Source organism: Nelumbo lutea, chromosome 7 (genome assembly GCF_056320005.1).
Source record: "Nelumbo lutea isolate HS-2025 chromosome 7, American lotus-T2T, whole genome shotgun sequence".
In the NCBI taxonomy this organism is placed as follows: Eukaryota; Viridiplantae; Streptophyta; class Magnoliopsida; order Proteales; family Nelumbonaceae; genus Nelumbo; species Nelumbo lutea.
Window position 1 is genome coordinate 29110001 of NC_142690.1, and position 26940 is coordinate 29136940.

The 26940-nt window shown below is 34.2% G+C and overlaps 1 long non-coding RNA gene across 1 annotated transcript; it reads right to left on the reverse strand.

Annotated features, from left to right (window-relative positions):
• Positions 1-10818: 10818 nt before the first annotated feature.
• Positions 10819-14957, reverse strand: LOC148845912 (uncharacterized). Its single transcript, XR_016102399.1, has 2 exons — positions 14704-14957; positions 10819-11186 (listed from the first exon to the last, which is right to left on the reverse strand). It is a non-coding gene; the product is annotated as an uncharacterized LOC148845912 (long non-coding RNA).
• Positions 14958-26940: the final 11983 nt, after the last annotated feature.

Below are 26940 nucleotides of genomic sequence, written 5' to 3' on the forward strand. Positions count from 1 at the left end.
AAGACCCACCCTAGATGCTGTCATTTTCAATCATATCCCCTCATAAAATAATGAGTGATTGGAGAGACCATTTGATGAGGAAGAAGTTTGGCAAGAAATAAATGAGATTGTTGAGGACAAAACAAAGTTAGTATTTGATTGCTACATGTACCCTTTCACAAGTAATAAAGCCTTATTCTACTAAATTGTGCCATCTATTCAGGTGTTTATAATCAAGTAGCCAACTTCATATAAAACTTTTGTAAGCAAATGCATGTTTATCATAAATATGTTGGGCTATTTATTTTGGAAACCAATTCGCAACAACTTGGTTGGTTGACCGATGGCACGACACAGCCCAATACATATCTATTCTAGTTCCCACATTCAATCTACTTAAATGTTTGAACAAAATAATAAGTTCCATCTCTCCTACTATACTTCTTTTCTAACAATTACGGATATGTTACCTTGTAATCTCAAAATACAATGTTCAAAAAACTGAATTGGGCATAGAATCAAGGAAGAGAGAGGTTCACGGGTTAGAGGTTCAACCAGGGTCAAACTGGAGGTTGAATCATGATGATGTTGCATATATGTATATATCCTATGGGTCATATAAATACTATAAATAATATATTTTACAACTTTTGATATACTTAAACATAAGGGATGGATGGCAAGTTTTTTAAAATTTAAAACAAATGATGAGGGTTCAAGTCTCTTAATTTAAATTCCCATTAAAATACATGTGCAATAAAGTAATATATACAACAAAGAGTCATGAAATAATATAAATAAAGAGGTGAACTATTAGTAATTAAGCAAAGTAGGAAAATAAGAGGTCATGGTTTCAAATCTTATTAAACACATTTAAAATTTCAAGTATTTAATCACCTTGGTGATTTCATGAAACCAGGACCTAGTTTTTCAATTAAACCAGCTAGGCAGCTAGTTTTCACCTTAGTTTTAACAAAAATGGTTATTGGGGTGTGACAAAACCAACCAAGGCCCAGATCTCAATTCAACCAATTTACTCAGCAAGTCTGGTCCAGTTTCATAAACAAGGTCAAAATAGTACAATAAATAAAACTTTCAACTTTATGTTGTATCCTAGAGCAAGATTCAAAATATCACATTGTATTTGGTATATATAGTACACAACATATCAGTTTTATATCCATGGAAACTTTTTAGAGATTTAGGAGGTATTTTTGTGTTCAAACATTCTAATTCTAATTCTTCCTACTACTAACTAATAAGAGACAAAGGGGTTTCTTTGAAATGACAAAGAGGTTAAAGGGGTTTTCTTCTTCACTCATTTCTTTGTTGTTTCAAATATCAAAATAAAAGAGAAGGGTTGAAGTATCAAAGGATAAACAAACTTAGAACTCAAAACGACAAAGGGTGCATAGGAACTTAGAGTAAGAGGTTTTCTTATTATACACTTTTTTTTTCATTATTTCTCTAGAACAATGAAGAGGTTTTGGATTCAAAGAGGGACAAGGAGATTGAAGTATTTGATGATAAAGGAACTCAAAGAAACTCAAAACAACAAAGGGGTTTCATTTTTTTCTCTTTGAAGATCTCAAAGAAAGCCAGATGTATTGAACGAGGAGGATTTGTTTGTTTCCTTTTGGTCGTTTAATCAATGTCATGCTTTATTTTGATCAAGTAAAAATCACACCCACATGCTTCACAATGGAATTAGATAATTTAGGGAATTAAATATCAGCTACAACCTTCTCGTTATAAATGACACCAAAAAAACGTCCTGAACTGGATTAACAGTGAAAATCCACCATAGTACATATGTGGCATGCCGGTGACATTTTTCAATTCATTACATGTGCTTATATCTTGTAACTATAAATACTTGAAGGAATGGAATTCTCCTTACATTTTTCCCATTTGATATGGTATTAGTGTAAGGGGACTAGCCCAACTAATACCTTGGACCGACGACTAAAGCCTCACAGATAGTCCGCAAACTTTACAAAACAAGAGTAAACATTTTAAAATTAAACCGTAGACATACATGAGACAAAAGAAACAAACAAAATAGAGATTCACAAAATGTGAGAATGTGTTCGCAGACCATATTCATCAAAGACTAAATTTAGGAAACAACTGATTGTAATGACAGAATGTGTCCCTTTAGATGTGACACATGATAAGAGCCTACGAACATGAAATATAGTGAAATTTCTCCATGAATTGCAGCCCAACATGTGTTACCATCTTAACGGGCTAAGAATCCATATTCATAATAGACAAATGAAATTTCTGAAATTCTTGATAAATGTGTTTGCCAAATAAACTCCCTTTCTTGTCTATAAATAGGGGGTCTCTAATGTGATAAAGGGATATAGAAACATACATAGAGAAACGTATTGGAGGTTAAAATATTTCAAAGTTTTTATCTCACTTTCTCATGCTTAAAGTTCCTTTCTGAGATTTCTCATAGTTTTTTCTCTTCTGCATCTTACATACATTTCCAGAGCTAAGACCGTCATTACAGTATCAACCTTACAATTAGAGTGCCTCAAGTTCTGTTGATCTCTTATGTCTTCCCGTTCTTAGAGCTAGGATTCTCTTCCATTTTTTAACAGTGTCTGATATGATCTCTGACAACTTTGTCGCTGTTGATGTCTTTGCTCAGTCATCACCATACTACATCCGTCGAACACAATTCTTGTTTCTTGCCCTTTAAACAGTGAGAATTACTCTACCTGGAGCAGAGCAATGAAGAATGCACTTTGCACCAAGAACAAGTTTGGTTTTGTCGATGTCTTGATCAAGAAACTATATGAAACCTCCACTGACATGGCTTCTTGGATTAAATGTAATTCAATGATTTAGTCCTAGTTCATCAACTCATTGGCCAAGGACCTCCATGAAAGCGTTAAGTGTTGCCTATGTTGAATCTACTTTTGAGATCTAAAAAGGTCTAAAAGAAAGATACTCACAAGGAAATGGCCCAAGAATGTTCCACCTCTACCAAGAGCTAGCACTATTGAAGTAGGAAAATCTTGCCATATCAGCATATTTCGCAAAATGAAGGCAATATGGAATGAGCTGAGTGTTTATCAATCTTCACCACATTATTCCTACGGAGTTGCTAAAGAATTCATTGTAGATCGAGACTAGGAATTAGTCTTTCAATTCTTAATGGACTTGAATGAGAATTACAATGTTATACATTCTCATATTCTTAGTCTTGAGCCATTACCCTCTATCAGCCACGTAGATGTCATAATCTTACAAGAGGAGCACCACCAAACATTGATGCATCATCGACCTCTATCCCTTAAAGTTGTAGCCATAAACGTACAAAAGCAGACAACCAAGAACAACAAAAAACTGAAGATGAAGTGTGAACATTGAAAAAGTTCATGTCACATGAAAGATTGTTTCTATGAATTGGTTGGTTGTCTACCCAATTGGTCAAGTAAACAATCCTTCTCAATCAAATCCAAGCCATCTGATCAAGGAGAAATCAAAACTGGCATTGCTTCCTCTCTAATCGTTAGGCTCACAATGGAACAATATTAGCAAACAATACTTGTTGTTTCTTGAATTCTCAGTCCCGGATCTTTGACAATAGTGCTACAGACCACGTCTTCAGTGGAATCTTTTTCTTGTTCCATGAGTAGTTTGAACATGTCATGACCTGTTCGGTTACCTAATGGAGAAGTATCGTTGGTAACCTCTCAAGGCACTATTTCTATAGCTCCGAGTCTTAATCTACATGGTGTTCTTTGCTTGGCTGATTTTACATGTAATCTCCACTCAATCAGCAAAGTTACTAAGCAACTACAATGTGTTGCTTTGTTTTTTCCCTCGTTTTGTGTCCTTTAGGACCTTCAATCGAGGAGACTGATTGGTGTTGGTGAACAACGAGATGGTCAATATTACTTTGCTAAAGTTCCTACTTCAGCTGCTCTACACACACTAACTAATGATTCTCTGTGTGGCACCTTCAACTTGGTCACACCATCTTTGATCTTCTTTCCCTTATTTCCACCTTGAATGTAATAAAACCTCCAACAAACATTTGTTGTGATGCTTGTAATAAAGCCAAGATGGCTAGACTTCCTTTTCCTAAAAGACATTCCCATACCACTACAAAATTTTCACTAATACACTGTGATATTTTGGGTCCCTTATCGTATCCCATTTGGTTCCGATGCATGGTATTTTCTCATTGTGGTTGATGATTATACATGCACCACCTAGGTTTTTCTCATTCAACAAACATCTAAAATGGCTAAATACCTTATTTGGTTTTATAATTGAGTTAAAACACAATATGGTGCTTGCATACAATGGATTAGAATTTTCTACTAGACCTTTCCAGCCCTTTTGTTCTACTAAGGGTATTGGCCATCAAACATCTTGTGTCGCCACACCAACACCACAACAAAATGGCAGCATATCTTATTAATTGACTACCAATCCCAATTGTTGGAGGTGTTTCACCCTATAAACTCCTTTATGGAAAATCGCATACTCATTGCGAGTTTTTGATTGTCTTCCTTATGCCAAAATTCCAGGCAAGGTCCATGACAATTTTTCACTAAAAGTTGTTCATTGCATCTTTGTTGGGTATCCCCATGGGAAAATGGGTTTCTAGTTGTACAACTTGGACACCAAACAAATATTTGTATCTTGGGATGTTCTATTCTATGAAAATACATTTCCTTAATAGTCTCACATCTCAGAAGTCAATAAGCTTGTTATTCCTTTGCCAACAAATGATGATGAAAATAAACCTTTCAATATGTTTGATTCCTCCACATCACATGAACCATCCACACCTATAAATCTTATAGAAAACTAAATTACTCCATTTATTATACACACCACTGATTAGTAGTCCACTTCCCCTGCTACTAGACATCAACTCACTATGGTTATTGAACCCACAAGGCCTAGACTCACTACCAAACCTCCTTCTCACTTGGTTGATTATGTGTGTCCTACCATATAGCCCAAACCTAGTACCAGTCATCCAATTTCAAAGCCACCTCCAAGCTCAAATCTCTCATATACTCTATTAGCCTACACAAAACCAAATCATATGTTAATGTGGCTACACACCCTCATTGGCAACATGCAATGAAATATGAGTTCTCTGCTTGAAAGAAACCATACATGGACCCTAACTTCCTTACCAAATGGAAAGGTTGTCATTAGCTGCAAATGGGTGTTCAAATTGAAACTCAAACCAAATGGTTCTATTGATCGATACAAAGCACGATTAGTAGTTAAAGGATATACATAAGAAGAAGGCATTGATTAGATAGAAACATTTGCTCTCATGGCCAAACTCGCCACCATTGATTGCCTACTCTCTCTAATCACAACCTAGCACTGGGATGTCCAACAAATGGATGTAAATAATGCCTTTGTCCATGGCAATTTGCTTGAAGAAGTATACATGCTTCTACCTCCGGGTCTTCTCCCTATCGGAGACAATTGGATTTTTCATCTTCAAGAATCATTATATGGGCTTAAACAAGCTTCTCGCAATTGGTTTGAGAAACTAACCCAAGCTTCTCGCAATTGCTTGAAGAAGTATACACCACTCTTTTTATCGCTTCCTAGCCAAACACTTTCTTGTCGTCCTTGTGTATATAGATGATCTCATCATAGGGAACAATCCAAGCCATATCGCTGGCCTTAAAAGTTATCTCATCCAATGCTTTCACATCAAAGATATTGGTTTCACACGTTATTTTCTTGGCATTGAATTTCTTCGTTCCAACTCTAGCATCTTTATGAATCAATGCAAGTACATTTTGAACATACTCCACGATTCTGGAACGATGGGCAATTCATACCCAATGACTCAACAACATCACCTCACCATAGACACTAGTCCAGCTCTTCCTCGATCAAACACTTATAGAAGGCTTGTGAGTAGACTTATATATCTAACTATCGCACAACCAAACATCGACTATGTTGTGCATACATTGAGTCAATTCATGGACAAGCCCACACAAGCCCATATGGATGCTGCTATGCATGTTCTCCACTATCTTAAGGGCTTATTGAATCATGATCTATTGCTATCCTCATCTAATGACTTGGTACTCAAAGGTTTTTGCAACTCAAAGTGGCCAAGTTGTCCACTCATAAGATGATACACCATTGGCTATATCACTTTCTTAGGCACTTCCCCATACTCTTGGAAAACCAAAAAACAACCAATTGTTGCCTAGTCAATTGCTAAGGCCGAATACCACCCCTTGGACGCAAGAAGTGAATTACTATTATTAAAACATCTACTAGGTGACCTTGGTTTTCATCATTCACACCACATGCTTCTTCACTGTGACAACAAGGCTGCCCTACATATTGCAACCAAGCCTATGTTCCACGAACACAAACATATTGACATCAACTGTCATTTTGTGTGAGAACACCTTCAAGCTAGGACCATTTCTACTCAGCATATACCTACCTCATCTCAACCAACTGATTTATTCAACAAAGCTCTCAGTCGTGATCAATTTCAGTTCTTATCATCCAAGTTGGGCTTAGTTTGTTGTCCTTCACCAACTCCAACTTGAGGGGGAGTATAGGAGAAACCAAGCCAATTATAAAAATTAGGCACATGTGATATTATTCAATTCATTACGTGTGCTCGTATCTTCTACTATAAATACTTGAAGGAATGGAATTCTCTTTACCTTTTTCCCATTTGATAGGTGGAGATCTGTCAAGAACTGGTTATGGGAGATCAACTTTTCTATTATACTATCAAGTTTCCCAAGTGCAATAGAGTTTCCAATCGATGGGTCGGCTACAAGAGGGTGAGGCAAATGGGCAGCAGTAGCAACAAGAAGTGTTGTAATGGATGCCAAAACAAGCACCTTCTGAGGACAAGAATGTCAGCCGATGGGAATGGATTTGTGGAGGGAGACCCATTAATACAAACCAGAATATTTTTCTTTCTAATCACAAGGTTTGTTGAAGCATCTTCTACTCTATTCCCTTCTCTTAATCTAGGATTTCCTTATTGCACTCCTAAGTTGATTTTCCTTTCCAACACCATATAGAACCCAAGGACCTTCTAAACCTCTGGTAGCAACATTGAAGGACACCATTCCCTATAGTAATGCACCTACTTCTACTACCATGTTAGTGCTGATAAAGGCAAACCTTACCTCTCCTCTTCATTGTCTCAAAAGATGTCTTACCTGCATTATCATTTTAATTACCTATCAGGATTGATTAATTACCCATTGAGGAAATAGGATTTGCTTCTCACACCCACGTCACAACCTTTGTAGGCGTGCATTGGGAACATTTCCCCATGAATAAAAACATGCAACTAGGAGATGTTCCTGATGTACGACTACGAAAGTTGTGAGCTAGGTGTAAGGACTGATTTTGTGAGGAGCAAATCCAATTTTTTCAATGACTAATCTGAGTTCAGATTTGCTCCTTACATAATAGGTCCTTACACCCACCTCACACCTTTTGCAGCTGCACATTAGGAATATTTTATTCATGGGGAAATATTCACAATGCACGACTACAAAGGTTGTGACGTGGGTGTGAAGACCAATTTTGTGAGGAGCAAATCTCATTTCCATTGGCCCACCATCCACATTCAACTTTATTTGATATTTTCTACAAGGAATTTTCCAAATAGGCAAACTTGAATCTTCTTCTTTTTAGTGAAGTAGAAACCTATAAACAAGTCGTTGCAACCAATGATCTGATACTAGTCAAGTTTTGGCCATATGTTCAATTCCAATTGTTTGTAGGTTGTTTCAAATTGCAATACTGCAATTGATTGGCCTATATTACAACAATGCTAAACAAGATACATATGAGGGGAAGATGGTTCTAACACATTAAGGGGGTGTTCTATAGTGTGAATGAGAAATTGGTGGGCGTGGACTGGTCCACACCACACCCTGTGGTAGAAACCAATCCACACCACACCATAGTCTGTAGTTGTTCCAAACTGTGATAGATTGTGTGGACCGGACCAGTCCACATGCACGGTGGCATTCTGTAGGTGTGGTGTGGACCCACACCACACTTTTTGATTTCATGTATCTCATATACATTTTATGGGAGATCTAGACAGTCGATCATAAATGTCTAATTTTTGCATTTTATATGGTAAATAAATTGAATAAATGCATCAATATGTAGACAACAATTGCATTTTTTAAATAATTAAAAAAATAAAAAATATTTTAAATATTATTTTATTGATAAAAATATTAAAAAATTAATATTTAAATTATGAAAAAAGAGTTGAGAAGAAGAACCGTCGGACTTGTGCTAGAATTAACATTAAAAGTTATTATTTTATTGATAAAATATTAAAAATTTAAACTTTAAAATTTATTAAAAGATTAAATAAAATGAGAGTAACTGGATCAATGTAATGCAGGTGCGTTACACTGAAATCTTCCCACAAACTTTCCACACCACAGTGTAGACCATCCATGAGAAAATACTATGGACAATAAATTGGGGTGTGGCCCATCTCTGTCCATGCTATTTTGTAGAAAGGGGTTGTCCATACGTAGCAGAATGCCATATCTTATCGTGGGCAGGACCAAAACGGTCCCATCCACGATATATATATACGCTACCAAACGCCACCTAAGGCCCTGTTTGATTTCACTTCTAATAAGTACTTCTTAAGTGCTAGGACCACACATTAAGTGGTAAAAAAGTACTTATGTGTGTTTGGTTAAAAATTCACTAAGAAGTATTTTGTGGATAAGGGCTGTCCATACATAGCAGAATGCCATATCTTATCATGGGCAGGACCAAAACGGTCTCATCCACGATATATATACGCTATCAAATGCCACCTAAGGCCCTGTTTGATTTCACTTCTAATAAGTACTTCTTAAGTGCTAGGACCACACATTAAGTGGTAAAAATGTACTTATGCGTGTTTGGTTAAAAATTCACTAAGAAGTATTTTGTGGACAGGGGCTATCCATACGTAGCAGAACGCCATATCTTACCGTGGGCATGACCAAAATGGTCCCATCCACGATATATATATGCTACCGAACGCCACCTAAGGCCCTGTTTGATTTCACTTCTAATAAGTACTTCTTAAGTGTTGGGACCACACACTAAGTGGTAAAAAAGTATTTATGTGTGTTTGGTTAAAAATTCACTAAGAAATACTTATAGAAAAAGAGACATGAGAGTGGTTTTTTTATCAACACTTCTTGGAGAAGTGCTTTTTCAAAACGAATGGGACGATTCAGATCCTAAATAATTTATTTAGTACCAGTTTTGCTCACATGCAAGGGTTTTCTTCCCTTTCCTCCTATTTGGGCACAATAAGCAAAGGGTGAAGACTCCAATTGGAGGTCCACTGGTGACAACCGACGGTGTGAAAATACGGTCGACAGACCTGTTGTTTTTCCTTTTGTGACATTTTTTTTGCTTTTTTTTTTATTTGAAGCATTTTCTTGAATTTTTTAACACCTGAAAAGGCACTCTTCTCTCTATTCGCAAAGCTATGATTGGGCAAGTTTAATGGCAACACCCAACTGTCCAGCCACCGGCGAACGAAGGTGAGTTCACCCAAACTCCTCCCCTCCATGTTTGATGTTATTTTCTTGTTTTTTGGGTGAATATTTGTCTGGATTCGTTTTTTTTTTTTTAGATTTTTCAAGTGAGAAACCTGAAATGTTTACTTGTCTTTATTTTTTGTGTTGTCTATGTGATGGTTCCTATGCATGAGTAGATTTTTTTTTTGCGTTTTTTTGTTAAAAATGATGCAAAACATGTGTTGAAATATGTGGGTTATATATTTTTTTCTTGATTTTTTGTATGAATAATTAGTTAAATGTTTATATTTTTCTTGATTTGTGATTGTATTTTTCTTTATTTTTTATATGTATAGTTGTGATGTTTTCTTATATTTTGTTGTGATTAATATTTAGTTAAATGTTTACATGTATTCCTGATTTGTGATTATAATTATTTATGATATTATTATTATTTATCAATAATATTTATTATTTGTTATTACTTCTTGTTGTTTTTGTTGTTGTTGTTGTTATTATTATTATTATTATTATTATTATTATTATTATTATTTGGGTCTACATGGCACTCCATGTGTGGGCCTACATGGGCTCTCAGGTGTCATGATGTGACGACTTTTCATTGAAATGTATATTATAATATGTGAAAAGCATTGTTTATATGTATGAGTAAAGTGAGGGCTAAAATTGTCATTTGTATCAATATAAGCACTTATGGGAAAAGAAGTTCACTAAGCATCCCACCCCAATAAGTGCTTAAAAAACATAATAAGTAATTTGGCAAGTGGGTTACCAAACAACCTTAAGTGGTTGTTAAAATAAGCATTTGTACTTCCTTTAACAACCACTTAATTACCAAACGTAGTCTAAGACTTTTTTTCTCTCCTCTCTTTTTCTCTTCAATAGATGAGCATTTGTGTCATAAAAATAAAAGTGATACAAGGTCAATCTCATACACTGGATACATCTGATATCTTTTTGCCCTAATTTGATATTATCCAGCAAATTAAAAGGCACATGGTCTCTAACATTACACAGTGTTAAGGACCTGTTCAACCTAGATGCATAAGTTGTTAGGCTGCAAAATCTCTAAATAGGATTTTACTTTCTAACATGTAGCATCTCAAAGAATCATTCAACCTAAAAGCTTATAAACTATTATAGTTGAGGTCTCTGAATAGGATTTTATTCTCTAACACATAAATACTATATTCTATCCTGAAGCGGAAGGTACCTCTTTTAGCTAGAAACACTTTATATTATATAATATAGATGTTCTTTTCTATGAATTAATTGGCTTTCTTCTCATTTATTTTCCTTTACACCTTTCTTTACTAGAATTATATTCACATGAGAGAAGATCAATTAAGAAACTACATCCCAGTGTGACCATGGATTTGGAAAGGGACGACCTTAGTAGAGAGTTTGGGCACCACCATGTCTTGTCTGCTATTGGGCAAAGCATCTCTCTTGCATATGGAGCAAACAACAAGGCTTGTAGTTGTAGCTGGAACTTGCATGTACAATTGTGGTGGCCGGTTCAATGCACGTAACTCCATCAGCTCTCTGTGCAGCCTCCGATTCTCTTCCGTTAGAGTTTCACAGCAATGTTTAAAATACTCAAAATCCATTTCTGTTTGCTTAGATTTGGTTCTGTTGTAGTTTGTTGCAAGAGAGGAGGAATAGTAAAACAAAGAAAAAAAAGAAAGAAAACTGTTAAGCAACGTAACTCATATAACTAGGAAGAATGAAGAATTTTTTTACACTTTGCAGTAGTAATTAAAAAGATGCAAATTGATTCATGCTTTTCGGTAAGTTATTCACCCGGATAAATGCACTTACCTGGGTAAGTCTTTCCTGACCCAGGTAAGTGCATTTACCCATGTTCTTTTATTTTCCATGTAAATAAGGCAATGATTATTTTAGTCATAAAAATCCATTATTACAAAGGGCATTTGTGTCCCATTTAAGTGTTGGCAACTTTTTCCTAAGGGGGGGAAATTATTTACCCACCTAGGAGATGATATACCCAGCAAAATAAACTTTCCCTGATCCCCACATAAATCTGAAAAAAGGATATGAGATTTTTGGTCAATGAAAATCAAAATCCCATTGATAAACTTCCCCCCTCTCAAAATCCAGAAAAAGAATGCCCCCTTAAGGTAACTTAACTTAAGCTGGTCATTTATGGCCTGTTTGGAAGGGCTTTCATGCCATTGTGAGATGAACCTCGCCCAATAAGTAATGTTTGGTAAAAAACACAGAAATCCCAAATTATCTGTATTTCAGCCAAAAAGAAAATGGTTTCCCTTGAAGCGACTTCTCTATCTATCGCATTTAAGCTCTTCTTTGTGTTCTTATTATGTAAAATATTGTTATTTCAACAAACAACACAAAGCAGGGCATTATTGAAATCTATATCGAGTCGGTGGATATCCATAGTTCTAGATTTGATTGGCTAATATTCAGATTTAAATCCAAATTTATATAGATATATATTAAATTTAGGATTGCAATTAGATATTAAATAGTATTAAAAATTATTAAAATATTATATTATAAATAAAATGAACCAATTAAAATGACTTTGATATTGCAAACCATGAGCAAAATGAAAACTTAACTTATGTGAAACCTGAACTTAGTAAAAAAAAACAATCATTATACAATATAAATTGTTAATATATATTAACATATACATTTAAATGGAATCATATAGATCAGAACATATTGAATTAGATAGAGGAGGATCCATGCTCAATCCAATTATAAACTGATCAAACCTGGATCACCCTTTACTGAATCAATTTTGAATTTGAATTTGGATAAACGGATATCATTTGTAGCCCTGATAATAAGTGCGTTTAATACGGTTTAGTAGAGGGTATATATGGCTAAGGTGTCAATGGACCGACTTTGGATTGGACCCTGTCCAGTTCAAAATCAATTTGGACAGAACCAACAAGACATATTGGATTGGACCAATCCAGTCCAAAATATTTATTAGATTGAATTGGACCTGGTCCATCCATAATAAATTTATATTGGATTGGGTTGGATTAAGCCAATATCTAGTTCATTGATACAAGATAAGAATATAGGTGTTAATGGATCAGATTTGGGTTGAAACCAACCTAAATCAAAATGAATTTGAACAGATTGGACGGTCCAAACATTGAATTGGACTTGTCTAAAATAGTCCAAAATATTCATGGATTGGATTAGACCTGGTCCATTTGTAATGGACTCACATTGGACTGGATTGGATTGGACTAAATCCAGTCCAATTGACACCCCTATATATGGCACAAAAGGGAGTTGCAATTGGACATTTCCTCCATCCAGTTGCAACAATAAAACAATCTCACTAAAATATAGGAAGTTGGGCATTCACAACTCAAGGTTGGTATTACAAAGAGCTATATATGAAAAGACAATTTTAGGAGATATATTACAAAGATATGATATGAAATAATTAAGATACACATGGATATGATAGGAAAGCCCATATAAATCTTACAGTTTCCTCGATAACATAAATTCTAGAGCTTAGTTGGCTACAATAAGGTATAAATACATAAAAGAGAAAACTTAAGGCTGTGTTTGGTTTGAAGGAAAAAGTAAAAAAAAGAAGGAAAATATAGGAAAATCTTTACAAACCTTATATAGTTTTTCCTATGTTTCCCTTCCTTTCCCTATCTTTTCCTTCAAACCAAACAACACAAATGCATGCATGAAATATTAATACATACATGAACCAACCGTAATTTTCATTTGTATGCAATACAAATCGAAACCATATTATAAATTAAAATGCATGATGCATCAAAAAAACTAAACAATGTTTACATGTAAATTATAAACTTATATATCACAAATACATACACACATCTTAACTTAATATGCAAGATATTTATTTGATTAGGCTCAGTTTGGGGGGAGTGCAAATACAAATACAAAATATTGCAGTGTATATATCTGTATTTGCACTCTTCCCAAACTGAGCCTTAACATTTTTACAAGTATTCAAACATAATTCTGTATTATATTTTGATTTAATTTAAAAGTATAAATTTAATATAAAACTTCATTTAACTATTTATAGATTTATAAACTGTACTGGTCCTACCTTTCTAGCTTTGCCACTCAATTACTGTTTGCCATAATGTTAAGAAAGACTGGAAACTTTCATTATAAGAGGGACAGCATAATAATGATAGTTAACAAAATCAAGCCAGTTATATTATTCAATTGCATTTTGCAGCTCCTACAAGCAAGCTACTAATACTAGGGGTGTCAATTGGACTAGATTTGGTCCAATCCGATCCAGTCCAATGTGAGTCCATTATAAATGTAACAGGTCCAATTCAATCCAATGAATATTTTGGATCAATTTGGACCGGTCCAATCTAATGTTTGGACCGTCCAATCTATTCAAATTCATTTATAACAATGGACCAGCTATTGACTTAATCCAACCCAATCCAATATAAATTTGTTACGGACGGATCAGGTTCACTCCAATCTAATAAATATTTTGGACCAGATTGGTCCAATCCAATATGTCTTGTTGGTCCATCTAATACAACTACTGTGCAACTTGGACGGGTTGGGTTGGATTGATGATCAACCCAGGCCAACCGTAAAGGTGAACACCACAGGCCGAGGCCTGGCTCAACCCGTGGTCAATCCCAACTTTATCAACCCAGTTCCAATCCAAACTTAACCCAATGTAACTTGGGTCGGACTTGCTTCAGGTTGAGCTGAGCTGGGTTGGTTTACTCTGAAAGAATTTATGAACATATTTTTGTACAGCCATCTATTTTTGGACTTTATAGGTCAATTTACGATAATCATTGATGAAAGAATCCCCACTTCATATGAAAGAGAATGGAGGGGCGACGAGAGTTATTTGTTTGAGAGTGAGGAAGCAAGATGATGTAGTCCTTACTTTATTATACAGGAGATTTAGAATTATTAATTAAGGTAGGAAAAAGGTGTAGTGCAAATTTTGCATCAGTTTTTTGGAATGCAAAATTTATATGGGAATCAGATGTGCACAAACAAATAGAGTCATATATAGGTTCAATGATTTCCACACAAACAAACATTAAATTGCAATTTGTGGTACACATGCATACACAAAAATTATATTTGAAATGTCACTGACCTTGCTCTTCGATTTTGGAACCAAACCTCGATTTGTCGAGGCTTAAGATTTAGCCCCTTAGATAGTTCAGTTTTCTCTTTCTGCTCAACCAAATACACATGAAGAAAGAACATCAGTTAGACATGAAAGCTGCAAATTAAGGTGCAGATATGAAACATGGTGCAATTTTGTCTTCTCATTATGCATCAACATTCAAAAAGTTGACAACAAATTGAAGCACCCAGTTGAAATCAAGTTCACCTTCGCTTATATCCCTAAGATTAGACCAGACATCTTAGTTAGATTGGACTTCAAACTTTAGGGTTAATTTTCTTCTTATTGAAGTGGACCAGCCTCTAATGTGTATTCATCTCATTGGTTTATATGACAGAAAACAATCATATAGGCGCTTGAGACAAGGTGAACTCATTGAAACCATATTATATGATTCTATTAGAAGTTATTAGTCTTCTAGAACTAAAATGCATGAAGGGCATTTTAGGGACCAATAGTAAGAATGTTGTCAAGTCCGATGTCTGAAGTTTGAAAATAAGGAGTATTAAAAGAATAGCATGGCATCTGAAAAACTTTGTTTTTAAGACAATCATTATCTGAGCCTTATCCTAACCATAAGGGGTCAGCTACGTGAATCCTTTTTTGCCATTGTATTTTGTCCTATGCCATATAAATCATTAAATGATAGGTGTTTAAATCATTTCTTTTTACTTCCACCTAAGTCCTTTTCAATCTGTCCCTCAACTTGTAATAGATCACTTTTTTGGTATGGGGCTATCTTAGATATTATATGCTTGCAAATATAAGAAATATGAAAAGGCAAAAATTTGAGAGATTGCAAAGTTTCTCTTATTTTCTCTAGATGCTATGTTTGAATGGATAGAAAATATGAGAGAGAGAGATAGAGAGAGAAAAAGTTGTGGGAAAGTTCTTAAGAACTTGCATAATATTCCTTAAAAGATTTCCTTCAACTTTTGCCCTGTTTGGTTACTAGAATAGGGGTCTGGAATTGGAATCTCTAACTGTTTGGTTGGGCGGAATCGAAATCTCATTCCCATTCCTGCTAGAATGGCATTTCCCCATTTGAGGGAATGGCCATTCCCTGCCCCTGGGGAATGAAATATCCTTCATTTTGAGCAGTCCTAGCAAGAACCGCTAGTCTCATTTGGTTTAAGATAGAACAAGTAATTCTGAAGGGCTACACAATACGGGATTTGATCCCAAGTCTCCGCTATGACCAGCAGAAGACCTTACCAACCAACTAGTTGGCACCAACTAACAAATTAACCTTAAATCAAAAGAAGATACAAGTATTCTATGTTCAGTCACTCAATGATTGCTCGATCTGATAGTATCAGAGAGAAAATTTTGAGAAAAAGTTCTTGAATAATAATTTTGTGAAGGTTATTAAGAACTTTCTCTCAATTTTCTGTTTCTCTCTTATTTTCTATCAAATCAAACTATCCTTCATCAAATTAGAAAGTTAAAGCTAACATGATGACTTTCTTACTCAGGTCCAAGTCAGTAGTTATATCTAGGTATATATGGAGTTTACCTGCTAACATGCTGTAGTGTGTCGAACTTATTTATGTAACTATAGTTTTTTTTTTTTATTTATGTAACTAAATTTGGAAACATGATTCACAACGGGAAATTTTCTATTTCAGATCAGTTTAGGAATTATAAAAAATGAATCAGTCAAAAAAACAAAATAACTGGAAAAAAAAAAGCAGAATATGGATATATGCATTTGAAACCTTTATTTTTTAAAATTGGGGATTAAAATTTAAACTATTTTCCATGTGATTTCTGTATGATGTCAAATAATAATAAAAAATAAAAAAAAAAGCTCAACTTCCACTTTATTTTCCCAAATTCTTCCTGAATTTTAGAATTTTCATAGAATTGAAGAAACTCTGAGAAATCCCAGAAAACCAGTAATTCTACAATGATCAGTGTGGTCATTGTGATATATCAACCCCCCCCCCCCCCCCCGGCTCAAGTGAAAAGCAGGCTAATTCATGCGACAACTAATAAATTGTTCTGTTATTTAAAAAATAAAATAAAATAAACTGACCCTGCATAGAAACCCTCTCTTCATAAGTAAAGCCCTTAAACAAGGAAGGTTATGCATAGCTATCAGGTTTAGTTGGTTGCTTATATTATTCATTTTTCTCTCCTTATACTTGAGAAAGAGAACTAGATGATTTCTCCCTCTGTAAGAGATTCATTAAAAACTTCAGAAAATCCATTTTATGTATTTATTTAAACAAATGAATCATTGTTTTCTAAACTTTCATTAGAAGGAGAGCAAAGTAAGGACATTCAAATGCTATTGTTAGAGACTAAACCTATTCAGGGACCTCATCTAGCATGATGGGCTTTCACGTGAAGAAGCGTGTTAGAGAATAAAAACCTCCTCACTTAACAGCTTAAGCTTTTAGGTAAAATATTTTCTTGAGAGTTATGCCACTTCATACAATAACTCACAGTCCAACGACAATCTCAAAGAAGAAGAAGAAGAAGAAGTTATAAGAAAATAATGGCACTGTCTTACACCCCATTTCCTTCTGCTCAAAAAGTGGTGAACTGGTTAGGGATTCATAAAAGGGAGAAAAGAGAAAAGAGAGGAAGAAATATTGATTAGGGCACATCCTAATTTTGATAAAAAAAATTGATTGTCTAAATTCAACATGTCCTCGACTGTTGTAATCCCACCTTGAATCGAATGAAATGAGATAAAGTGGGGTCATAGAAATGCATCAAAGGCTGTGATTTTACAATTTTAGCCCAACACTATTCTACTTGGCGACAACCATGGTGTTAGCAGGATTTGACGCCAAGTCTCTGCTATAGTGGGTGATTGATTATTCTACCAACTCAGCCACCACCAGTTGATAGTTGATATGCTGATGATGACCTTACCTGATACATTTGTCCATATGAACCCCATGCAACAATTACAATGAGATGGCATGGTTATATTTTTTGATGTTTTGTGAAGGGCTACACAACAGAAGCAGGATTAGAATTAATATATAGAATAATCCTTCTATTTACAAAGAAAATGCAGAGCCAATGGTGGGCCTGCAGGTTTCAGCACTGTTTGATAAGACGACCCAGGAACAGAAACCTCAGTTTCTAGTTCTGCAACAACAATCTGTTGTACCAACATATCTGAAATAAATCTCTATACAGCACCTAACTCTCTCCCGTGAAGACTGAAATTTCAAGTACAGATAACAGATAACTGATATGACTATATGACTTTGCTTGAAGATAGATTAAACAGGATGACAATGATAACTTCAAAGAAAGCTGCAGTATATATATATATATATATATATACATCTTACCACCACGAGATAGACCTCTGTTGTCTGAAATGGATTGGATGGTGATCTTGGGTTTTGTTTCTTCTCCTAAGTTTAATCTTCTTGATGCTTTCTCTGTACCCATTTTTCCTCCTGAGAAAACGAAGCAGTTCTGGTATGTATATATATATTTGGTTCACGAAGAACACTCGCTCTCAAAGATTAATTTCTTCTTGATCTTCGATCACCGGGAAATTTTATTAAGTTCTGAAGTAATGACAGTCAAGATTAATGAAACGCCGCCGGGAAAAGAAATCAAAATACTGCCACCGGAAACCAATCAAATGATGAGAAAATCGCTGCCAGAGTGATGAAGACGGGAGGATGAATTCAATTGAACATGAAGCAAACGAGAACAGTCGCAGGCACCAGCCATGAACGAAACGTTCTTTCTGGGTTGGAACTTGGAAGTTGGATTGGAGTTAAGGTAGCGTCTCGCTAGATATTTATTAATTCTTACGCAGGATTACGTAGCAGAAATTTTACTTAACCATGGTTAATTTCGGGTATTAACCACGGTTAATTCTGACTGATCTGGTTGAGTTAAATGATTTCAGCGTAAAGCCGAGATTCGAGAAAGATCCTGGGTCCTTTCACGAATGATTGGTCCTGGCACAGTTCCTCTTCACGTGAGTGTTGACAAAAATTCCTCCCTGGACACGTGGACCGCGCGTGAATATGTTGGAAAAAGAGAGGACATGGATGCCCAAGTCTGATGTACGCCATGCGTTTCATCTTACCACGTGACATTGTTGATCAACAGTACGTGTCATAGATGACCAGCATTTCAAAATCCGGACGGAAGGTTGAACCGTTTCTTTCTCCCTCTCTGGATCAATGGCTCAGTGGTTCAACCATTTTGGATTGATCAAGAATGAAAACTTTTTGTATTTTTTTCTTTTTCTCTGGTTATGTAAAAGTGATTTTTGAAAGAAACACTATTTAGACATTTTCTGCTCTAGAACCTTGTATGACATGTTGTCTTATGTGGGATCTAATGGCACTTGTTTCAAATAATAACAAATAAACAATTTAATATTATATTTTGTGCTTAGAACCAATTTTTCTTTTTTGCTTTTCAATGCTTGAATCAAGTACAAACACAACACTTAAGTAACAATACCAAACACCTTCCAAAGTGATGTTTGGGCTGATGAATACAAATTGACAGACAACTATTATTTGAGGTTGTTTATAGATGAGAGAGACATATCTTTAGATAGGGGCTGTGTGTATAAAAGTCAAATTGATTTTCTTTGTTCCATGGGGTGCATATGTTTAGAGAGGGGAGGCTATTTGTAGAAAAGTCAAATTGATGTTAAGTTAGTCTAGTCATTAATTCTAGGTGAAGTGACTCTCATATGTGATGTCACAACTAATATCTCTCACCAATTGGATCAACCAAAATGCTTTTGATAAAAATAACAATACCAAACATTACCTAAATAAGTAGGATTTTATAAAGTACCAAGTTAGAGGCTGGTCCAAACTCCAAGCCCATATTGTGATCAGATCATCAAGTCACTGGTTCAACCAGCCAGCCAGGTTAATGATAGATTGAAAACACTAGCCATAACAGAGACTCAAGTCCCCACTTGGCTGGGAGACCCAACAAATGATTTGTAAGTCACATCATATTCCTCAGCCTGCCAATTTCATCACTTACCAATTTCAGTTGCATCCTACTCTCAAAAACTTTACTCTCTACACATGTTCGATTTCCAGTCGTGCATTGCGAACATTTTCCCATGAATGATAGCATATATATATATATATATATATATATATATATATATATATATATATATATATATATATATATATATATATATATATGTATATATATATGTGGGAGATATTCCCAAATGTACGGCCGTAATGTAAAGTGGGGAGCACATTGCAGTTGTTCCAACAGCTTTTACAGTCTTACATTGGAATATTTCCGTACTTATGTGATTTATTTCATGGGAGATATTCCCAAGTTGCAAAGAACTGCTAGTTCTCTTTATGCTTTAATATCTAAACATAACTTAACAATGGATATGATGCATTAAACAAAACAAAATGACCAAACAAGATTACAAGCGAACCCAAATGGGATCTGACTTGGATGATGATAATAGTAATGGTGATTACAAGCGAACCCAAAAGCAATAGTGAGAGTGATAAGCTCTACTTTCACTCGCGAGAGTAGGATAAGTATTGCTGAAAAGGACAGAAGATGGGGATTGGAGAGTTGTTCATGGCAACAAGAAGGGTGGAACAGCCATGGACTATTGTTTGCCACGTATTCAATATCAGATAAAGTTTTGGATGTCAAAAAATTGGATCCCACCACGAAACTGATATAGAAATTCACCTTCAGACATGATTAAAACGAGGGTGATGGATCAGCCGAGAGTTGTCATGTTGAATACATTTTGTGATCCCTACTTTGTTCTTTCTTCATCACTCATTAAACAAAAGAGAGAGTGAGAGAAGTAACAAGTTAAGATATTTATTAAGTGCCTCGACTTTTCGAAATTCAAAACCTGAAATTAATGAAATATAAATTGTTAAAGGCCAATTTTTGAATTTCAGAAATTTTATTCAATTCATTCAGACCCAAAATCTGAAATGAAATACAAGTAAATTAAAATTTGGGGAATTTTTTTATGACATTATCTGCATTTTGTAGGTTTTAAGCAAAAAATTAGATAAATCTATTGAAATATCCCCATAGTTTAGAACCATGTACTTCATCAACATACTCATATAGAAGGTTTGACATTTGGGTCAGAAAAAAAAAAAAAAAAGTGGTTTAAAATTTGCCTGACCATACTAATGTTCCCTATCTTTTAATTTGGTGGGGCACAATGTACAATGTTCATGAACTACTCCACATGTTAAAGCTGTCTGATTTATTTTGGACTGTGCAAACACTGGATGGATAGCATAGTTAGAATACTGCAATTCAATTCAGCAAAGTATCCAAGGATGGGGCTAACCTTATGAGAACTGCCCCTATTGAATCTGGGTTTTGCCCAGACTAAATTTTAAAGCTACCAATCCTTCCTATTTAGTGGTTTGGATTATCCGGTATTTGGGTCAAATGGGTTGATAGTTCAGCCACCTAGGTCTACAGATTATTGATCAAGTCAATGGTTTTGGCAAAAGAATGGATTAAGTGTGAAATGGAACCGGTTGCCTGGACAGTCTCACCGAATGGTCCAACCATCCAGATCAATGACGGTTCAAAAACCATACTTGAAAGTGTGTATTGCAATTAGGAATCCAACAATTGAACTGGTTCATGGTCTTAAAATTAGATATATATTTTTCCTCTTTCTTTTTCTATTTATGTGAAGCCAGGACCGATGATCTTAAAAAACAAACCAAATAAAACTGTTTCTCCTTACATCAAATCACTGATGATAATCTCTTTAATTTTCTTAATGAAATATCTGAACTTCCTAGTTTCCTTTTCCTTTTTTTTCTTTTTCAAGCTCAGTTGCATGAAAGTGATAGCATCACAACCGTGTCATACACCTTCTTTGGTCCAAAATGCTTTTCCTTGAAAGCCACATTCAAAGATGTGAAAATATCTAGAAACTTAAAAGCTATGTTTCTTGCATGCAATACATGTGTTTGTATTTATAATTGGATAAAATTGTGCCTGACATATCCCATCAGGGGAAATTTTAGCTGTCCTTATATTTGACAGCCTTGGCTGTCAAGGGCTCTCCCCACATGGCACATTAGTTCATACAGATTCTTACAGTTGTAAGAGTATCGGTGTTGGATGCATTGCTGAGTGAATTAACGTGACACCGAAGGAGAGCCCTAGTGACAGCCCAGACTGTGAAATGTGGACGGCCAAAGTTTCCTCCATCTAAGGGTGCAAGTCGGAAATTCAGGCCCAACCCTAAATAAGTTGACCTAAGGCCCAAGCACCAGGACTGGGCCTGGGGTCAAGCTTGATCTGTCAAACCCATGCCCAACCAGAACTGAAAATTAATTTACTCGGACTGTGTCCAAGCTTAGGCCGGGCTCGAGTTGGTGAATTGGGCTAAAATGAGCTTATTAGGCCCAATGTACCAAAAAGTTAAATTACCCTATTTAGTATCATTAATTTTAACTATGTATGCATGCATGCATATATATGTATGTATGTATATATGCATGCATGCATGTAAACTAAGGTCGGGCTGGGTTTGGGTTGCCTAGGGGCTAGGCCCGAACCTAACCTGAAAAAATAGAAAAAAAAAAAAAAAAAAAAAAAAAACCCTACAGTTTTGGGCCCAAGCCCTAATGAAAGGCCAAAATTCAAGCTCAGTCCGTACAAAAATACGGGTTAACTCAGTCTGGGGTCGGGTTGATCCTGCCCAAGTTGCACCCCCTATCCCAAGTTGCTGAAGTTACTTATTATTTGGTTCAAATTTGAAGCCCTTCATCTTTCAAATTGCATGTTCACAGTTATCTAAATTAAAAGGAAGCCCTCATAGGACCACTCGTTTAAATGTGTGGAGCATCTCTTCATTTCTTCTTTAATTCGTCACATCAGCAAAAAATAAGTCGGTTTTGTTTTGAGAAGTGAAAATAAGTCGGTTTTGCTTAAAAAACAACCCATGTTTTTAAAACCATCAAAATAATTGTTTTTAAAACAAAAACAAACTTTGGAGCACAAATATTTCATGATCTATGAAACATGACTTCACTCACCTGAAGAAAACATGTTATTCAGACCATAAATTAAGAAAATAAACACAATATACAACCAAAAACATGTTTTCAGTCTTTTTGTTATAATGACCAATTTGTTTTCAAATAAAATGGTTTGATCTGTTTTTGGAACTCACAACAAGAAAATAATTCACATTGACTAAGTAAGCTATAGTCCATATAGGAGGAGGCCTAATTGGTTTGAAACTTTGAACTAGAAGAACTAACTATTTGCTTAATGGATTTATTAGTGTAGGAGGCAGGATCTACTACAAATAGACCTGGCAAAAAGTTGACCCAATTCACGAACCCGACCCGACCCGACCCAACTCAACTTGAAAAAACAGGGCTAGGGTTTCATATTTAACTATCTGAATGTGAGAATGACCCAACCTGAAAAAAACTGGGTTGGGTTAGGTCATGGGTCAACTCGCTGACCCGATTGTCAAGTCTAATTGGGACTATTTATGCATTGTTAGAAGTTTCCACTCTTTATATTTTTTCTATTTAATCTTTACTCTTTAAATTGTTAAATGTTCAATATTTTTATTTTATATGTGAAATTTTAAGGTTAATTCTTTAAACTTTGTCATTTTCATGTAGTTTTTCTTTATTTATTTTTATTTCAGTTAATTTTTGGAATGATCTGATTGACCCATGTGTCAACCCTAACCCAAACATTTAGGGTTAGGGTCTAGCACTTGACAACCCAACCCGAAATTCAACCCGACCGTAATCAACCCGAACCCAACCCACCCAACCCAGTTGCGAGGTCTAACTATAAACAAGGACTTGTACAATAGATCACTAATGTGCTCATTCTTGATTGGATTACATAGCACATTATTGAATCCGGATCTCTTACGCATAAGACTACAGCTGAATATCAAGAACATCTCACTTGCCATTCATGGAAGACGTTTCTGATGTGGAGTTGTAGTATCTTGTAAGTTTGCAGCAGATCTGAAGTCCATTTCTAGAGCTGTCAATGGGATGGGCTTGGTTCAAGTCAAGATGGGGTGTGCCAGTCCCATTCCAAATAGTAATCGGGACAAAATCTGAAACCCGGAGCCAAACGAATATTAATCTGGACAATCAGGTATGACCCAATTAAACTTGCCATGGCATCTGTAATTACCAACTATAATTAGGCCTTGTTCGTTTTTCAGGAAGTTACTTTATTACTCAGGTAAATGTATTTATCTGAAATACTTATTCGGGCAAGTCATTTACCCATGTTCTTTTACTAGCGGGGACCCATGTGATGCACTAAATCTTTATTTTAATAATTTGTTATAAAATTGTTTTACTAATTTAGTAATTTGGATTAATTATGTTAATATTTTTTAACAAAAATAGTAAATTATTGATAATTACTTAATAAAATAATTATTTTTTCATATTATTTGTAAGTGTTCTATTTTATTTATTTTACATTATTAATGATTAAATGTTTCACTTTTTTGTAAATATCACTTAAATATTTAAAATACTTAAAAATCAATAAATATATAAAATTAGGCTATAGTCATAATTAAATTAATCTATAGTTAACTTTTTTTATTCATTGTTAGATTAATCTAAGCCCAAACTTAAGATTTTAAGACTTTGGATCATATTTGGATTGATCCTCATCCTAACCCAACCTACCCAAGTTGCACGCATCGTAACATTCGTAATTGGACTGAACCAAACCGAGTGCAACCCATGCATGCATTATTTTTTGGGTTTTTTTAACCATATTAGATTGAAGCCAAAGGAGCTATGAAGGATGGGCTACCCATTGTGTTGCCCAATGAAAATTTTGATAGTGTATTAATAGTTTTTACAGTTGCTTAGCATAGCCTAGCCCACACCTTAAGTATAATAATATTTGTCTAGGCCTATAGACTTGCTTGTGTTAATTATAAAACTATGGTTTTTTTACAAAGTAAAATTTTTATTTAATTTTATTCTAGTATAAAAAATATATATAACATTTCAATATATATTAATATAAAATTTGTTATGTAAATATTATATACCATATGTGCATATAACTTCCAAGTTGAGCTTATTAGGGGGTTGCTTAGCTTGGGCCTGATCCGCTAGAACCGTCATTGGACTCTGAGAGGTCAATACCTAATTAGATTTCGAATCCGATTAATCCAAATCTATTTTAATGCATAGATATTATGTGTAATTATACATATATGCATTTATATTTTAAAATTCAAAATCCAACATAATAATAATTAGATGTGGATGCAGATCTAAAAATTTCGTAATCGGAAGTTGATGTGGATGTAGCTGAATTTGATATGAATTTGGTTCATTTGAACTTACAGATTTAATCGGGTTAGGATAAGATATAAACAATTTGTTACTTTTTATTATTAATTTTAGTTATCCTATCAATACTAGTTTTTATTAATTTCTTAATTTTTAATAGTTTCTAGATAAAAGCTGCTAAAATTTAATATTTTTTATTAACTTTATTAATTTTACAGCCCTATTGCTTGCGCATTATGTGTGGACATGGTGTAGATATGAGTTAGACCAAGCTTAAAAAAAAACAATATTTGCTTGAGCCCAAGGTTAGACTAAGTTATAAATGGTCATCCCTAAGTAGGAGTCTTATGACATTATTTTAATTAATTTTTATAATTTTTATATGGAATGCAAATGGTTTATTTTATTATTTTTCATAATTTTTTACTTTTTACTATTAATTTTAAATATCTTATTAATATTAATTATATTTAAATATAATTAAATTGTATTTTAGTTTTTAATTTATGTATTACTAATTTTTATTAATTTCTTAACTTTTAATAGTTGCTAGATAAAAAGTTGCTAAATGTTATTATTATTATTATTATTATTATTATTATTATTATTATTATTATTATTATTGTTGTTCTTGTTGTTGTTGTTGTTGTTGTTGTAGTTTTTGTTGTTGTTGTTGTTGTTGTTGTTGTAGATTGTGTATCACACGTTACGGGTTTCTAGACGAATCATATCGTTTTCGAAAATGAGTCAACATAAATGATAAAACAGGTTCTACATTTTAAAATTTCATTAATTTTTACGTTTATATCATTTTTAATAGGTCCTCTATTTTATATAAGTCTCTTGTGTAGTATGGACACTATGCATAATAAAGTTCTAAACTCATAAAAATTATTAATTTTAATAATCTTATTAATTAATTAATGAAAAAATGCATTAATACAAAGTTGTATAATAAAATAAAAATAATAAACAAAACAAAATACGAAATTAGAACATGAGTTCTATTTGCAATATATCAAATCCATGTTTAAATCATAATATTATTAAAACTATCAATTAATATTTTTTGTATTTAAATTTCTTATTTATTAGTGTTTATTAGGTTTGGTTTTTAAGTAGAACTGAAATCTTGTTAATTTTTACTAAGTTTTGTTAATATTTATTAGTTTTAAGTGGAAGTTTAATGGATGTTTAAATGAATAATTTTGAAATAATATTTTCATTTTTGTTGTTTTATGTTTAATTGTTTAACTTCAACCTATTTATATTATTTGACTTATTAATATTTTACTTTATTATATTGGATAACTATTCCTTCTCTCTCTTTCTTAAATGTATTTTTTAAATGTAATAATAACATGCATTAAAATAAGAGGCATTGGAAAACCCAAAGGTTTCTCTCTCTATTTAATAGTGTACAATGTTATTGATTTAATCAAAATAGACAATGATTACCTTTTTATATTTTTAAAACAAAAGAAAATAGGAAAATGCAAGAAATGGAGAAATTAGATAAATAGTTTCTCTCAAAGGAGAGACATGCTGACATGGAACGTTCAATATATATATATATATATCCCGGGTAAATAAAACCAACATTTTCGAACCGCCATTGACCCGGACGGTTGGACCTTTGACCCGGGAATTATCCAGGCAACCGGTTCCACTATACCCCAAACCTAGTCCCTGATAAAAAACCATTGAATTGGACAATGACTCATTGACCCGAGCAGTCAAACTGTCAACCCGTTTGATGGTTTTTGGCCATTTTATTTTAATTTTTTTGTTAGAACAGGTTGGTCAAACCAGTGGCTAGAACGGTTCCGAATCCAGGTTGTTTTTTAAAACATTGAATAAAACAATGACATTTTTATCCATAAAAAAGCATTATTAA